Source organism: Amia ocellicauda, chromosome 23, assembly GCF_036373705.1.
Source record: "Amia ocellicauda isolate fAmiCal2 chromosome 23, fAmiCal2.hap1, whole genome shotgun sequence".
Lineage (NCBI taxonomy): Eukaryota > Metazoa > Chordata > Actinopteri > Amiiformes > Amiidae > Amia > Amia ocellicauda.
In genome coordinates, this window is record NC_089872.1 from 3,292,872 (window position 1) to 3,308,725 (window position 15,854).

The 15,854-nt window shown below is 39.2% G+C and overlaps 1 protein-coding gene across 8 annotated transcripts in view; it reads right to left on the minus strand.

Annotated features, from left to right (window-relative positions):
- LOC136719232 (sodium/calcium exchanger 1) overlaps positions 1-13,825 on the minus strand; it is a 246,297-nt gene extending 232,472 nt beyond the window's left edge. For all 8 annotated transcript variants that reach the window (XM_066697091.1, XM_066697089.1, XM_066697088.1 and 5 more), the window contains exon 1: positions 13,732-13,825. The gene's annotated coding sequence lies outside the window, so the exon portion shown is untranslated. The remainder of the gene's footprint in view (positions 1-13,731) is intronic.
- Positions 13,826-15,854: the final 2,029 nt, after the last annotated feature.

Genomic DNA, 15,854 nt, shown 5'->3' on the forward strand with positions numbered 1-15,854 from the left:
CAACAACCAACCCATTGGTTCCGGTCCAGTTTCTCTGAAAACCAAGCCAATCACCATGTCCATCGGAAACCGACATTCTGAAAAACTGCCTTTTTTAGTGATTGATTCCCCTGGAGCTGACATAATACTTGGACATCCCTGGCTCGTTCATCATAATCCCATCATTTCTTGGATCAAGGGGACTATTATTTCTTGGGGAGAAAATTGCCTTTCTAATTGTCTTTCTTCACCTTGCAGAGCCACCCACATCGAGAGTCCGTTTCTATCCACCCCGCCCGAGTTTCCATCAGAATACAAGGATCTGGCTGCCGTGTTTAGAAAATCCCAAGACTCCTCTCTGCCTCCACATCGTTCTTGGAATTGCACTATTGATCTTCTCCCTGGCTCTACTCTACCTCGTGGCAGAATCTTTCCTCTCTCTCTTCCAGAGTCGCAGGCCATGGAGGAGTACATCAAGGAGGCTTTAGCACAAGGCATAATCCGTCCATCCACTTCACCTGCTGCGGCAAGCTTCTTCTTCGTGGCAAAGAAGGATGGTGGTTTAAGACCCTGTATTGATTATAGGGGTCTTAATTCGCTTACAGTCAAGTATAGATGTCCTTTAGTTCCGGCTGCCCTGGAACAGGTAAGAGGAGCTCGGTACTTTACAAAACTTGATCTATGTAGTGCATATAACCTAATCCGGATACGAAAAGGAGATGAGTGGAAGATGGCATTTATTACTAACTCGGTACACTATTAATATTTAATCATGCCTTTTGGTCTGGTCAACGCACCTTCAGTCTTTCAAGCTTTCGTAAATGAGGTATTACGACCTTATCTTCATCGCTTTGTGATACCTTACATTGACGATATTCTGGTATACTCCTCTACTCTCTCTGAACACATCTCCCAGGTTCTACAGTTGCTTCAATGTCTGCTACAAAATGGACTCTACGTCAAGGCTGAGAAATGTGAATTTCACCGACAGCGCGTGGCTTTTCTTGGATACATCATTGATGCCAGTGGAGTTCACATGGATACTGAGAAGGTGAAAGCAGTTACTGAGTGGCCTCAACCTCAAACTATTAAAGAGTTGCAACGTTTTCTGGGTTTTGCTAACTTTTACCGTCGCTTCATCCGAAACTTCAGTTTGGTTGCATCTCCTTTAACCTCTCTATTAAAGGGCTCTGCTCGTCGTTTATTATGGACGGATTCTGCTGAGGTCGCCTTCGAGAAACTCAAGTCCCTGTTCACCACTGCTCCAGTCCTCAAGCACCCAGACCCTAATCTCCCTTTCATTGTAAAAGTAGATGCATCTGAAAACGGCATTGGGGCAGTTCTTTCTCAACGACACGGTCAACCACCTAAGCTTCATCCCTGTGCATTATTTTCTAGGAAATTATCACCTGCAGAGAGGAATTATGACATCGGTAACTGGAAACTCTTGGCAGTGAAGTTGGCCTTTGAGGAGTGGAGGCATTGGCTGGAGGGATCAAAACACCCTTTTCTGGTACTCACGGATCATCGAAACTTGGAATATATTCAAGCAGCAAAACGCCTTAACCCCCGTCAAGCGCGCTGGGCTTTGTTTTTCACTTGTTTTCAATTCACCCTGACTTATCGCCCAGGATCCAAGAACATCAAAGCAGACGCTCTCTCTCGTCAGTTTAAATCTGTTCATGAACCCCTGTCTGATGATCCCATTCTACCATCTACCTGTATTGTCGCTCCTATCAAATGGAATTTCTTGGATCAACTTCAAAGGGAACTCTCCTCTAATCCTGCCCCTTCCACATGTCCTTCTAATAAGATCTATGTACCTTCATCCAAGCGTCACACACTCCTTCAATGGATTCATTCTAACCCCGCTTCTGGACATCCAGGGATTCATCGTACCATTACCTTGATAAGACAGAAATTCTGGTGGCCCACTCTGGTACAAGATGCTACCCAGTTTGTCAATGCTTGCTCCATCTGTGCCCAGTCTAAATCTTCACGACATCCCCTCTCTGGTCTCTTGGAACCTCTTCCAATTCCACGGCGCCCCTGGTCTCACATTTCTATTGATTTCATTACCGACCTTCCCAGCTCTCAGGGTTATACTACCATTATAGTGGCAATAGATCGTTTTTCTAAATCATGTCGGCTTGTACCCTTACAGAAGCTTCCCACTGCTCTTGAAACTGCGGAGGTCTTGTTCCATCATGTGTTTCACATTTATGGGATTCCTGAAGACATTGTGTCTGACCGAGGTCCTCAATTCACATCCCGCGTCTGGTCTGCATTCTTCAAGGCTCACCTCCGGCTATCATCCACAATCTAATGGACAGACAAAACGTCTAAACCAGGAGATCATACGCTTTCTTCGATCCTACTGCAATACTTCCCAAGATGATTGGAGTCGTTTTTTGCCATGGGCAGAGTACGCCCAGAATTCCCTGACCAGTTCTTCTACAGGCCTCACCCCCTTTCAGTGTGTCTCTGTTTCCTTGGAATGAGGAATCTACCGAAATCCCAGCAGATTGGTTCCGTCGCAGTGCAGATGTCTGGAATGCAACACATGTCCGTCTCCACAGAGCTATCCGCTGTCAAAAGACCTTGGCAGACCGTCATCGACAACCTGCTCCGCAATATCATCCAGGACAGTCGGTTTGGTTATCAACTAGAGATATTAAACTTAAACTCCCATCTAAGAAATTGAGCCATCGCTCATCGGTCCCTTTCCTATCCTCCAACAAATTAATCCAGTACCTATCATCTCCAGTTACCTCCTCACTTCAAAATAGCATCATCATTTAATGTTTCTCTGTTAAAACCTGTACGCCCTGATCCCTCCTCTCCTTCTGATTCTCCTCAGGTCTCTTCTTCTTCTTCTTCTTCTTCTTCTACTCCGCCTCCTCCTCCCTTGGATCTCAATGACGGTCCGGCATATACAGTCAGGACCCTGTTATGGTCTCGTCGCCACAGAGGACACCTGCAGTACTTGGTTGACTGGGAGGGATATCCTGGATCCGTATCTCATTGCGGACTTTCATAGGGCTCATCCCACTGCTCCTGCTCCTCGGCCTTGTGGCCGTCCTCACCGCCGTCTTCACCGCTCTGGTCCAGCCGAGGCCGATTCTGGGGAGGGGGGTACTGTCACGGTCTCCCCTGCTTCCACCTTAGTTCACCACCAGAGGTCTCTCTCTCCCGAATACTAGTCTATTGCTTCTCCTTTCCTTTGTCCAGTCAAACCAGTCTTTCCACATTCTTCCCTACCAGGTGCACCTGTTCTGTCCTCCTCTCCTATCATTGGTCAATCTTTCATTGACCTCGTTCTATCCCTCTCTCCTTCACAGTACTTAAACCCCTCTGTTTCCTAGATTCATTGCGAAGTCTTGCATTCTCTCCCGGATCAATTCTAAGCCTTGTTTCTTGATTGCCTTCCCGTGTATTTTTGACCTCTTGCTTCCCTCTCTTGTTTACCCCTTTCGGATCTCCCCACTAGCCTGTTCGCTTGATCGATTGACCTGGACTGTCCCTGTTTACGCTCTCTCATTTGCAATTATCGGATTATCTGCTTCAACTTTAAGCCTGCACTTGGATCCTTTCCTTTGGTCCTTGAGGACTTCACAAATAGTGAGTGCTGTGTGGAGCTAAAGCAATTTTTTTCTAAGCATTATTTCTTGCAAATATAGAAGGAATCACACACAATTTCAGCCACTCCCCCCATATTGCGTATTTTTGCAGTGTGCAAACACTACAAATATCAGGCCCTAAGTACAGTATTTATCTGCCCCTATCATAGACCACTATAATTAAGCTGTTTGATGTTTTGCTAATGCTAGTGTGTGATAGTGCTTTGAATGCATAAAGTGTTAAAAAAGTTAGGATATTTACATAGTATGATCTGTTGCTTTTGTTGAGGTGAAAAATTGGACACCTTCACCCTGTGGTTATCAGTTAATCAACAAATGTGTGTATCGATTTCTCAGTTTCCTGTAATTAGGTTGCTTAGCAATGTGTCTAAGCTGGAGGAAGGAGTATCTAGACACATTCTGAATGTGTGATTCAATAGATTATGATCACAGATGACACCCAGGTTTCATCGTGTATCTAATAATGTGTATTAAGTGAATAATTAATGGAAGAGATTGTTTTAGCAATTTAGTGGGTATAGGGTCTAGTGCGCAGATTGTAGTTTTCATTTTAGTAATTAAGGAGACTAATTATTGGTGATGAAGGTAGGCAGGGACTGTAAAGGACTGCATGCATTGGCTATAGTATCTGTGTATGTTTCCAGTTCTATCTGTTTTCAAATGCTGTTGACTTTACTATTCGAATGATCCATAAACTAATTGCAGGTGATATTGGGAGGGATAACCTCTGAAGACTTTACTTGCTGATTAGTGTTACTATTTTGTTAAAAAGATTATTCTTATGTGTCTCTATTAAATTAGAGTAGTAGGCAGACCTAGCAGAGATCAGGGCTTGCTTGTATCTTATACTGTCATTCCATGCCATGTGGAAGACTTCTAATTTTGTAGCTCTCCATTTACATCTACGGCATTCTGTTCTAAGTGAGCAAGTGAGCTCGTTAAACCATGGTGAGTGTTTTGTTGGTTTAATTAGTCTTGTCCTTAATGGAGCTACTGGTTATGTTGAGTAATTACATTGAGATATTGGAAGTTGGTTTTCAGAAGTTGTGAGTGGGTAGGCATCTGGACAGTCATTTAGGTTAACTCACTTGTCAGTCACTGGTATTTTGTATTTTTGTTTGATACCCTCCAACTTTGTAATTGGCGATTTTGTAATTTACTCAGTTAACTGATATGACTCCTTATACAAGAGGGATGTAGGCAGCTAAATTACCTATGCTTTCTCTGAAGCATGTGCTGTCAACCCATTCACTTGCTTTTCACAATATGAGTCTACAGCACAAACTTCAGAGCTATAGCATCATAGTGAGGAAAAAAGTATTTGATCCCCTGCTGATTTTGTACGATTGCCCACTGACAAAGAAATGATCAGTCTATAATTTTAATGGTAGGTGTATTTTAACAGTGAGAGACAGAATAACAGCAAAAAAATCCAGAAAAACGCATTTCATAAAAGTTATACATTGATTTGCATGTTAATGAGGGAAATAAGTATTTGATCCCCTATCAATCAGCAAGATTTCTGGCTCCCAGGTGTCTTTTATACAGGTAACAAGCTGAGATTAGGAGCACTCTCTTAAAGGGAGTGCTCCTAATCTCAGCTTGTTACCTGTATAAAAGACACCTGTCCACAGAAGCAATCAATCAATCAGATTCCAAACTCTCCAACATGGCCAAGACCAAAGAGCTGTCCAAGGTTGTCAGGGACAAGATTATAGACTTACACAAGACTGGAATGAGCTACAAGACCATCACCACGCAGCTTGGTGAGAAGGTGACAACAGTTGGTGCAATTATTCGCAAGATCTCACCTCAATGATCATGAGAACGGTGAGGAATCAGCCTGGAACTACACGGGAGGATCTTGTTAATGATCTCAAGGCAGCTGGGACCATAGTCACCAAGAAAACAATTGGTAACACACTACGCCGTGAAGGACTGAAATCCTGCAGCGCCCGCAAGGTCCCCCTACTCAAGAAAGCACATGTACAAGCCCGTCTGAAGTTTGCCAACATCTGAATGATTCAGAGGAGAACTGGGTGAAAGTGTTGTGGTCAGATGAGACCAAAATCAAGCTCTTTGGCATCATCTCAACTCGCCGTGTTTGGAGGAGGAGGAATGACCCCAAGAACACCATCCCCACTGTCAAAGATGTAGGTGGAAACATTATGCTTTGGGGGAGTTTTTCTGCTAAGAGGACAGGACAACTGCACTGCATCAAAGGGACGATGGACGGGGCCATGTACCATCAAATATTGGGTGAGAACTTCCTTCCCTCAGCCAGGGCATTGAAAATGGGTCGTGGATGGGTATTCCAGCATGACAATGACCCAAAACACACAGCCAAGGCAACAAAGGAGTGGCTCAAGAAGAAGCACATTAAGGTCCTGGAGTGGCCTAGCCAGTCTCCAGACCTTAATCCCATAGAAAATCGGTGGAGGGAGCTGAAGGTTCGAGTTGCCAAACGTCAGCCTCGAAACCTTAATGACTTGGAGAGGATCTGCAAAGAGGAGTGGGACAAAATCCCTCCTAAGATGTGTGCAAACCTGGTGGCCAACTACAAGAAACGTCTGACCTCTTTGATTGCCAGCAAGGGTTTTGCCACCAAGTATTTTTCTGGATTTCTGTGTTGTTATTCTGTCTCTCACTGTTAAAATACACCTACCATTAAAATTATAGACTGATCATTTCTTTGTCAGTGGGCAAATGTACAAAATCAGCAGGGGATCAAATACTTTTTTCCCCCACTGTATGTTAATTTACATGGGCATTAACATATTTTCTAAGAGTATATTGGCATACTGATTATGTCTTATCTAACATCCAAAGCTTGAGAAATATTGCAAGATGTGGGCCTCAGCAAACAGAGGTTAAAAAACTTTTGAAAAAACTTCTGAAAGCAGATAGACGGGAAGTGACATGAGAGATTTGTAATTCACAATTATTTTGTTGAACCTTTAAACGTAATAAAGATGAATAATCTGAGCAGAACTGTTAAATCCAAAAAAAACTATTTGGAGTTATACACTCACCTAAAGGATTATTAGGAACACCTGTTCAATTTCTCATTAATGCAATTATCTAACCAACCAATCACATGGCAGTTGCTTCAATGCATTTAGGGGTGTGGTCCTGGTCAAGACAATCTCCTGAACTCCAAACTGAATGTCTGAATGGGAAAGAAAGGTGATTTAAGCAATTTTGAGCGTGGCATGGTTGTTGGTGCCAGACGGGCCGGTCTGAGTATTTCACAATCTGCTCAGTTACTGGGATTTTCACGCACAACCATTTCTTGGGTTTACAAAGAATGGTGTGAAAAGGTAAAAACATCCAGTATGCGGCAGTCCTGTGGGCGAAAATGCCTTGTTGATGCTAGAGGTCAGAGGAGAAAGGGCCGACTGATTCAAGCTGATAGAAGAGCAACTTTGACTGAAATAACCACTCGTTACAACCGAGGTATGCAGCAAAGCATTTGTGAAGCCACAACTCGTACAACCTTGAGGCGGATGGGCTACAACAGCAGAAGACCCCACCGGGTACCACTCATCTCCACTACAAATAGGAAAAAGAGGCTACAATTTGCACAAGCTCACCAAAATTGGACAGTTGAAGACTGGAAAAATGTTGCCTGGTCTGATGAGTCTCGATTTCTGTTGAGACATTCAGATGGTAGAGTCAGAATTTGGCGTAAACAGAATGAGAACATGGATCCATCATGCCTTGTTACCACTGTGCAGGCTGGTGGTGGTGGTGTAATGGTGTGGGGGATGTTTTCTTGGCACACTTTAGGCCCCTTAGTGCCAATTGGGCATCGTTTAAATGCCACGGCCTACCTGAGCATTGTTTCTGACCATGTCCATCCCTTTATGACCACCATGTACCCATCCTCTGATGGCTACTTCCAGCAGGATAATGCACCATGTCACAAAGGTCGAATCATTTCAAATTGGTTTCTTGAACATGACAATAAGTTCACTGTACTAAACTGGCCCCCACAGTCACCAGATCTCAACCCAATAGAGCATGTTTGGGATGTGGTGGAACGGGAGCTTCGTGCCCTGGATGTGCATCCCACAAATCTCCATCAACTGCAAGATGCTATCCTATCAATATGGGCCAACATTTCTAAAGAATGCTTTCAGCACCTTGTTGAATCAATGTCACGTAGAATTAAGGCAGTTCTGAAGGCGAAAGGGGGTCAAACACAGTATTAGTATGGTGTTCCTAATAATCCTTTAGGTGAGTGTATATCGCCTTTCATTATGGTGCCAGGAGTTACATTTCAAATGCACACATTTTCGTTCTAAGGAAATAGGGAAATGTTGCTGGATGTTTTGGGTAAATAACTGCACAAGCTTGTAATTACCAATAATTTTGGATAGGACTGGTTCTTTAGCTTCCAATAATATGTATTTGTAAATTAAATACTTTATCACAGACCTCTGTGGACCAAACAGTAAACTAGTGTATTTCTGCTGCTTACAAATTCTAGGGTTTAAATTAGTTTGTCTGGATGGTAAAGTACTTCTCTAAACAAACTGTCTTGGGCTACCCTTAAGGTAATTAGGGAAAGCATAATTGTTTTTAAAGTACACTGTATAAAATAATAAAATAGAACAAAATGTGGGGAAACCATTTATGTGACTCAATGTAGTATTAAATAGATATTCAATTGATAATTATTAATATTCAACCAACTGATAAATAAAATATAAATGGAATGTCATTGTAATATCTATCTTGTTTGCATAAGCTTAGATACAATTGGGGAAAATGTATATATCTCCATTTTAGATGGCTGAGTCATTGTTTTTTCCACGGTGACAACGTTTTTGGTATAGATAGATATTACAATAACATTCTATTGAACTTTATTTATCAAATAGTTGAATGTTAATAGATTTTCAATTGAATATGTATTTAATATTAAATTGGGCTATGCAGTCTAAAGCTTTACCAAAAATTGGATGAAGAACTCCAGTGTTTTGAAGTTAACTGTGAAGTAGGAAACCAAATAAATGTTTTTGTTTACATTCAAACATGTGCTTATATTTGTGCAAACAGAGCAAATGCATCTCAGTGTTCAAAATCAAAACACATACTTTTATCAAGGCAGACAATGAGATGAATGTTGTAAGAGAGTTATTACCACCACATCACCACCAATTTTGAAGAAATATCAGACAAAGGGCCAGATTAAATCAAAACCTTGACTCACCCGCTAATAGAAAATGACAGAACTATACTCAGTTGCAGCTGCATTTTTAGTAAGATGCCACTTTCTTCTAATCATAAATGTAACCACTATGATGTACAGGTTTGTAGTTTGCTATTAGCAGGTGGGTCAAAGTTGTGATTTAATACGGCCCAAAAACTAAATTAAAAAGAAAAGCAAGACAAATAAATAGAAAGCCATATTAGGTCAATCAACATTGATACTAGAGTTCTTGGAATTGTTTAGATAGAACAGTCCACTGTGCAGTATTAGGAGAAGGATAATTAATGCATCTACAAAGCAACAGATTAACCCAGTATCTAATTAAAAATGTACAGAAGGGGCATGCTTGGGGCTTTTTTTTCTTAATTAATGTATGATGGTTAGAACTGTCAAATCACTCAATTGAAAGGAAGACACATTCAGGGAAAACTAAAATGTGGTTTTCATTCCAGGTTCAAACCTTCTGTATGCCTTAAAAAGGAACTATGATCAGAACACTAATACAGTAAGCATATTATATAGGGATACATATGTATCTTTACTGCTGTATCATACAGAAGTGTATTAGTGCCACAAGATAACATTACATTATTTTGCAATAATTTTTCCTTTAATCCAAGATAACATTGTGTATTTTCACAATAATGAATGTGTTATATTGAGATAACTTTGACCTGAGATCAACACCATTGCTATATATAAGAAATCAAAATTACCATCAGTTCTTCTCTCATGGATTTGTCATAATCATTATACCTAAATTCAAAACCCTCTGGTATTTGCCTTACTCAAAGATTAGGGTGAAGGTTTTTAGTGAACCTAATATCACATAATAATCTAGTATTACTGTATATTTTGTATTCATTGTATTCATCACTTTAACTTATTTGTTTCAGAATAATATATAAATAAAGTGATTTTCTGGCTTAATGTATTGGTTTGAGGCTTTGAGTGTAGTTATTATTTAACATATGGTAGGATATAATGCTGGAGGTGGTATAAAAACCATAATTTTCACATCAGAGAATGCTTCACATCGTTACAAAGCTGAGAGTCTTAAGGGTACCAGAGGGGTTTGTCAGCTTAAGGGGTTACATTTTGTTAAATAAAATGATTCCATGATGTTTTATCTCCAATTGTTTATTTGTTCTATGCTTTAATTTCAGAGTACATTGAGACAATAATCTGCATACATTTCAATAAAAACTGGACAAATGTAAATGTTCATGCAATGTTCATAAAATGGTAGTGTACATGCATACATAAATACATACATAGGAAATATAGTTAGTAGCATTCAGCGTGTCTGTGGTCATTGCTAGTACTCGTGTTGTTTATATTGATTGCCCCTATGTCTCCTTACCCTGAGGCGATAAATAAGGCTTTTACACAGCTTATCATAATTACAATTATGTTTCAATAACACGGTTCATGGAAACGTTAACTACTATCAAATTTATGACAATGCAAGGAAAATGAACTCATTCATATCCAGTTAGAGTGGATCATTAATCGAATTTAGACAAACTAAATTTAAGACATAAAAATCAATAAATTAATAATCATAATAATAATAATCATAATAATAATAATAAAGGACATCCAAATATGCACTGAATTTAATAACAGCGCTTAAGTAAAATAAACAAATCACCCTCTTTGTACACTGTATTTTCAGAAGATAAAAACAAGCTTACTTATGGAAATCTAAAAGAATATCGCAGCTACACACCTGTTTTGGCACACAGCAACAGTAATGTACATAATAAGATTATGTCTGAGTCTGTGACAACTTCCATACATACAGACAATTATATATATTGGGTAAAAAACTAGTTCCACAATATTGTGCAATACTACGTGTATGAGCCTCGTTGTTTGTCAGTGGCATAGAGGTGTGCACTACTGTATTACAGAGGAAGTTTGCATTCGGGATGTGTCCAGACTCGAGTGCACTGCACAATGTGGACTGATGCCAGATGTGATTTCGAATTATATATATGTGTGTGTGTTTGTGTACAAATAAATGTATAAATGTGAAACATGCATTATTTTATTTTGTCTGAAGACAGAATAGCACATCAGCTTACAATCAGGAGATATTCAGCAGGGGGAGCACATTGCTATATTTTAAGCTCTGTCAGGGAACTTGAAAATCAGTGAATCACCTTCACATTTCACAGGAACCATTAGCCACTGAAACAGTTTTTATAATTCACTTAGTTTTGGTAAAGGAAAAAGTGAAATTCTAAAAAGAAAAATCCCTCTGCTTTTGCAAAATGCTCTTGCAAGTATAGATGTTCAGTCTCACAGAATTCCTATACAATTATTTTAAATACTCATTACACAATTGGTGAAGTGTTGAATATTATTATAATCATCATCATAAACACACTTTTGGAATACTAGTGATGGGCCATATTCCATTTTCCACTAAGTCCTAAGCAAATAACATAAATTATTTCATTAAAATCTTCTGAACATTATTGGAAACTCTGAATATTGGAAACACACAAATAAACTACAAAATAAGAGATAACTATAATTTTAATTCAATAGGTATTCTCCGTTTTGTGGAATTTATTTGATTTTTGTCTTTTGAAATAAAGTGGCACCTTTGTTTTTCTGTAGTGTAATGCTATCAAATTACACAGAAACCAGTAGGGTCTGTACTTGTCTTTAAAAATCCAGCTAAAAGTGCCTACACTTTGTCTACACATCATTAGGTTGTGGATGCAACCCCTGGTTATCTGAAAGAGAAAATAGTTCCCAAGAGGAACATTAAAAATGCTGAAAACCCTGGACATATTTGCAGAAAGACCCTTGTGTGCTGTCACTCAGATGAACCCTCCTCAGTCTATGTCTAGTCTACACTGAACACAAACTACAGTTGACGCAGCCGTGTTGGCCTGCAGGGTGACCTTGCAAAGTTGGGAACTATTTTCTCTTTCTGTTAACCAGAGTTGCCTCCACAACCTAATTTTATATTTCAATTCAAACATAATTCCCAAGAAGGAGTATGGGACACCTGTCAAATCCAACCTGTCGCAAGGGAGGACTAATGGCAGATGCACTGGCTAAAAACACAAGCAATCCTTAAAAAAATATATGTTAACACAATTAAAACCACCACAATCCTTCTACCCAACAAACAAGGAGAGCGAGGTAGGTCCTTATATAGTAAGTTTAAGAACAGTGGGTAATTGCAAGTAATTGAGATGGTTCTTGTGATATATCCTTCCCAACAAGAGGGCAGGATTAGGACACTGTCTTGTATGAGTGTATATTAGGTGGATGAGGAACTCATTGGCTGAGAGGACACTAGATCTCAAGGGCAGATGCAAATACAGGACAGGGATTTTGCAGGGGGCTTTGGATGCACTGCATCAATGAGCAACACACTGCCAACTCTTATGTGGGAGGTTGCTAGCCACCAGGTAAAACTTGAATGTGGATGGATACTTCCCACTATCGAATAGCTCCTGCAAAAATTTTAGAATTACCCCCATAGAGCAATAGACTTGGTCGTGACCTCTGTTAAGATACCAAGTCTGAAACAGCTGTCAGCAGCAAGAATATTTTTACCATGTTGGCAATTAAGAAATATTTTTCTTAATGACTTCAGATTACCCTATAAGATACAATTTAATTTTGAAATTTCGATTCTTCTAATATAACTGAATAACTACACTGCAAAACCGAGTTACATTTTCTTCCGTTAGCCTAACATTATTAAGCCTGTATGCTGTAGGCAGTGTCGAAAGTGAGAAAGAGAGAGATTTTCAAAACGGCATCCAATATGATCGATACATCAAAAATGATACATTTGTATTTTATTAAACAAATTGAACATGGAGCATTGCTTTTGAGTTCATTTACACATTACCAGTAATTTAAATGATCCATTATACTTACGTTCCTTTAGTCAACATACATTTTTCCACATTCAAGTTAATTCATAACAAGTAGATTTGCCTCAGCGTATTGGTTAGGATATTTTTATATAGGAAAACAAAGTGAAAAGGAAGCTGATATGAAGAGCTACATAATGTAGACCTTACTCATATTTAGACACAAATGTTAAAAGCTGGAACAATAAGCTAATAACTAAAAATGTAAGTATTAAAATTAAAATCTCAAGGTCACAGGAAAATAGGAACATTGTTAACTCACCCATCATTCTTAATACAATTGTATATTAATTTTAACCATATGCACTTCTATTTAGTTGTTTGGACTGCATTGCAGTTTAGCACATTCACTTCAAGGCTTTTCATATATTTTAATGTTGTCTGAGGTTACGTTCCTTTGTTCCACCATAGTGACAGCAAGATATATTACATCCGACACAGTACAGTGAATATAAAACTAAACGCTTATGAATACCATTTCTCTTAGCAGCAAACCCAGATTTCCATAAGCCGGTGCATACATGATTCATAATTGCATGCAAAAACTATGTTTCAGTATTTTGTTTTGCTGTGGTGTCAATAGGAGTGCATCACAATCTTTGAAATCTGGTTCTTTCACTTATTCAAATGCCAAACTTCCGTCTGTTATTTACAAATCATGTGAGCCAGAGAAAATAATATATATTCTAGCCCTTTCAACAATTTTAAAATGACAGGAACACTCCAAGAAGTGACAAGAAAAATTTAACAAAAAACAGCCAACTAAACCTTCAGCCTCAATGAATGACTAAAATTCGTAATAAATAAGAAAGGTAGTATACAGGTTTTTGCAGAGGTAGTCCAAACTAAAACCTAGTATTCAATGTAGAATAAATTTAAATATATTTAGACACATTATTTCTTCTATTTCTTAATTAAAAAACAACCAAACAAACAATAATATATATTATTTATTATGGTGGCAAAACAAGTTCCTACTCACCGCGGTGTTGTCCCTGTAGCTCTGTGAAACTAGGTAAGAAAAAGAAGCTGATATGATAACTTCTCTAAATTTAACAGAAAGACATGATTTGAGGTGCTTGTCCTATAAGTGTCTCTAAACATGGTTTGCATAGCTAGTCTCCCCTTATCTCCCCCTTTAGCAAGTCTGCTTCCATACATGGATCTGTTCCTAAGAGTTACTCCAAGCTATGGAAATGTTGCTATCTGGAGGCTTCTGGCCACATGCAGCACATGAAAGATAAAAAGACCCTTTGGCTGGTATCTTTTGTCAACAAGAGCAATGTCTCTCTCTTAGCAGAATGTGTTGTGTACCACAGTTATTTTCCACTGTTCCCCAATTGCCTGTAGATGACAGTTCCAGCAGGGACCTCTCTGGAATATAGTGTTTATACCACTGAATTAAATAATTTAATCTGCTTCCTTATTGATGTGTAGAAAGTAAGGTTCCTAGTAGCTGGCATTTAAAAGAGTCTGTATCAATCAGTTCAGGATTTAATTGATTGATAATTGATTTGATACTCCACCCTATCCTGTTTACCTTCAAACTTTTTTCAGTGTTTGCTACCTGTCATTGACTGCTCTATCCTCTGCCACCTGTCCTATTGCTGACAGTGTTACTCAGACTTTGCTTCCTTTTTAGTCACCATCTCTCCCAATACACTTAACTATTGGGTCACCTGATGTTGAACCAAGCAATCTGATCAGAAAACCCCATCACATCGACATAGAAAACTAAAACCATGAAAGCCAAAATTTGTGTTAAGCAAAACTGAAATCTATTTTAGTCGGCTAAACTTAGATATTGTCCAGGTTGTGCCCAGACTGCATATGGATTGCAGTGGGCTGGACAATGAGAATGTTTCACAGAGACTGCACACTGAGATTTGTCTATAACTACAACATATTTATGAGACTGTGGCTGAAATCCAGTGAATGCAGCCACTAGCTAGTTAGACATCAAATGTGTGCCTGTTAATGCAGGGTGATTTCAGCATGCAAAACAAATTTCTCCCAATGCCAATTTAGGAGTCTGTTTCTTTGTTTCCAAACTTTCTTTAAGTTTAAAGTCAATTTATGAACCGCCCTGAAGAGATTTCTGTGCAATCTAAGGCCATCATTAATGGCATTGATGCATTAAGGATATTGTTCTGTACCATGAAATATACTTACAATTTATTTTTTATATGTGTGTTCGTGTGTGCACCATGCACATGGAGGGTACACAGAGGCTAAAAGAAAATTTAAGTGGCAAGCTGAGGCAGGGGATAAGAGGAATTATAAACTGCCCCTTTCATGGCTCCAGGCTTTCTGCAAAGCGAAGGAGAATTTATTCTGTGTTCCACATGCACATCCTGCATCAATCCCTCACACCTTAAAGGTCATCTAATATCCAGCTACTAATAGTCAGGATATGTGGTATGGTGTGGTGCCTTTGCCTTCTTCTTGGTACACTTGCACAAAGTCAGGGATTTTTAGGCATATAGTCAGGTGTATGATTAAACAGTTATACTAAACAGGTGTTAATGATCATCAATTCAATATGTAGTTTGAAACACAATCATTAACTGAAACAGAAACAGCTGTGTAGGAGGAATAAAAGGAACACATTTGGGGCTGTATTTCTGCAAATGGAATGGTCTCCTCAATGTTGAGAAGTACAGGCAGATACTTATCCATCATGCAATACCATCAGGGAGGCATCTGATTGGCCTCAAATGTATTCTACAGCATGACAACGACCCCAAACATACAGTCATTAAGAGCTATCTTCAGCATAAAGAAGAACAAGGAGTCCTGGAAGTAATGGTATGGCCCCCACAGAGCCCTGATCTCAACATCATTGAGTCTGTCTGGGATTATATGAACAGAGATAAGCAACTGAGGTTGCCTAAATCCACAGAAGATCTGTGGTTAATTCTCCAAGACATTTGGGCCAACCTACCTACCTACCTTTTCCTTCAAAACCTGTGTGCAAGTGTACCTAGAAGAATTGATGCTGTTTTGAAGGCTAAGGATGGTCACACCAAATATTGATTTGATGTAGATTTTTCTTCTCTTCACTCATTTAGTTAATTGATAAATATAATCTATTGACATGCCTAT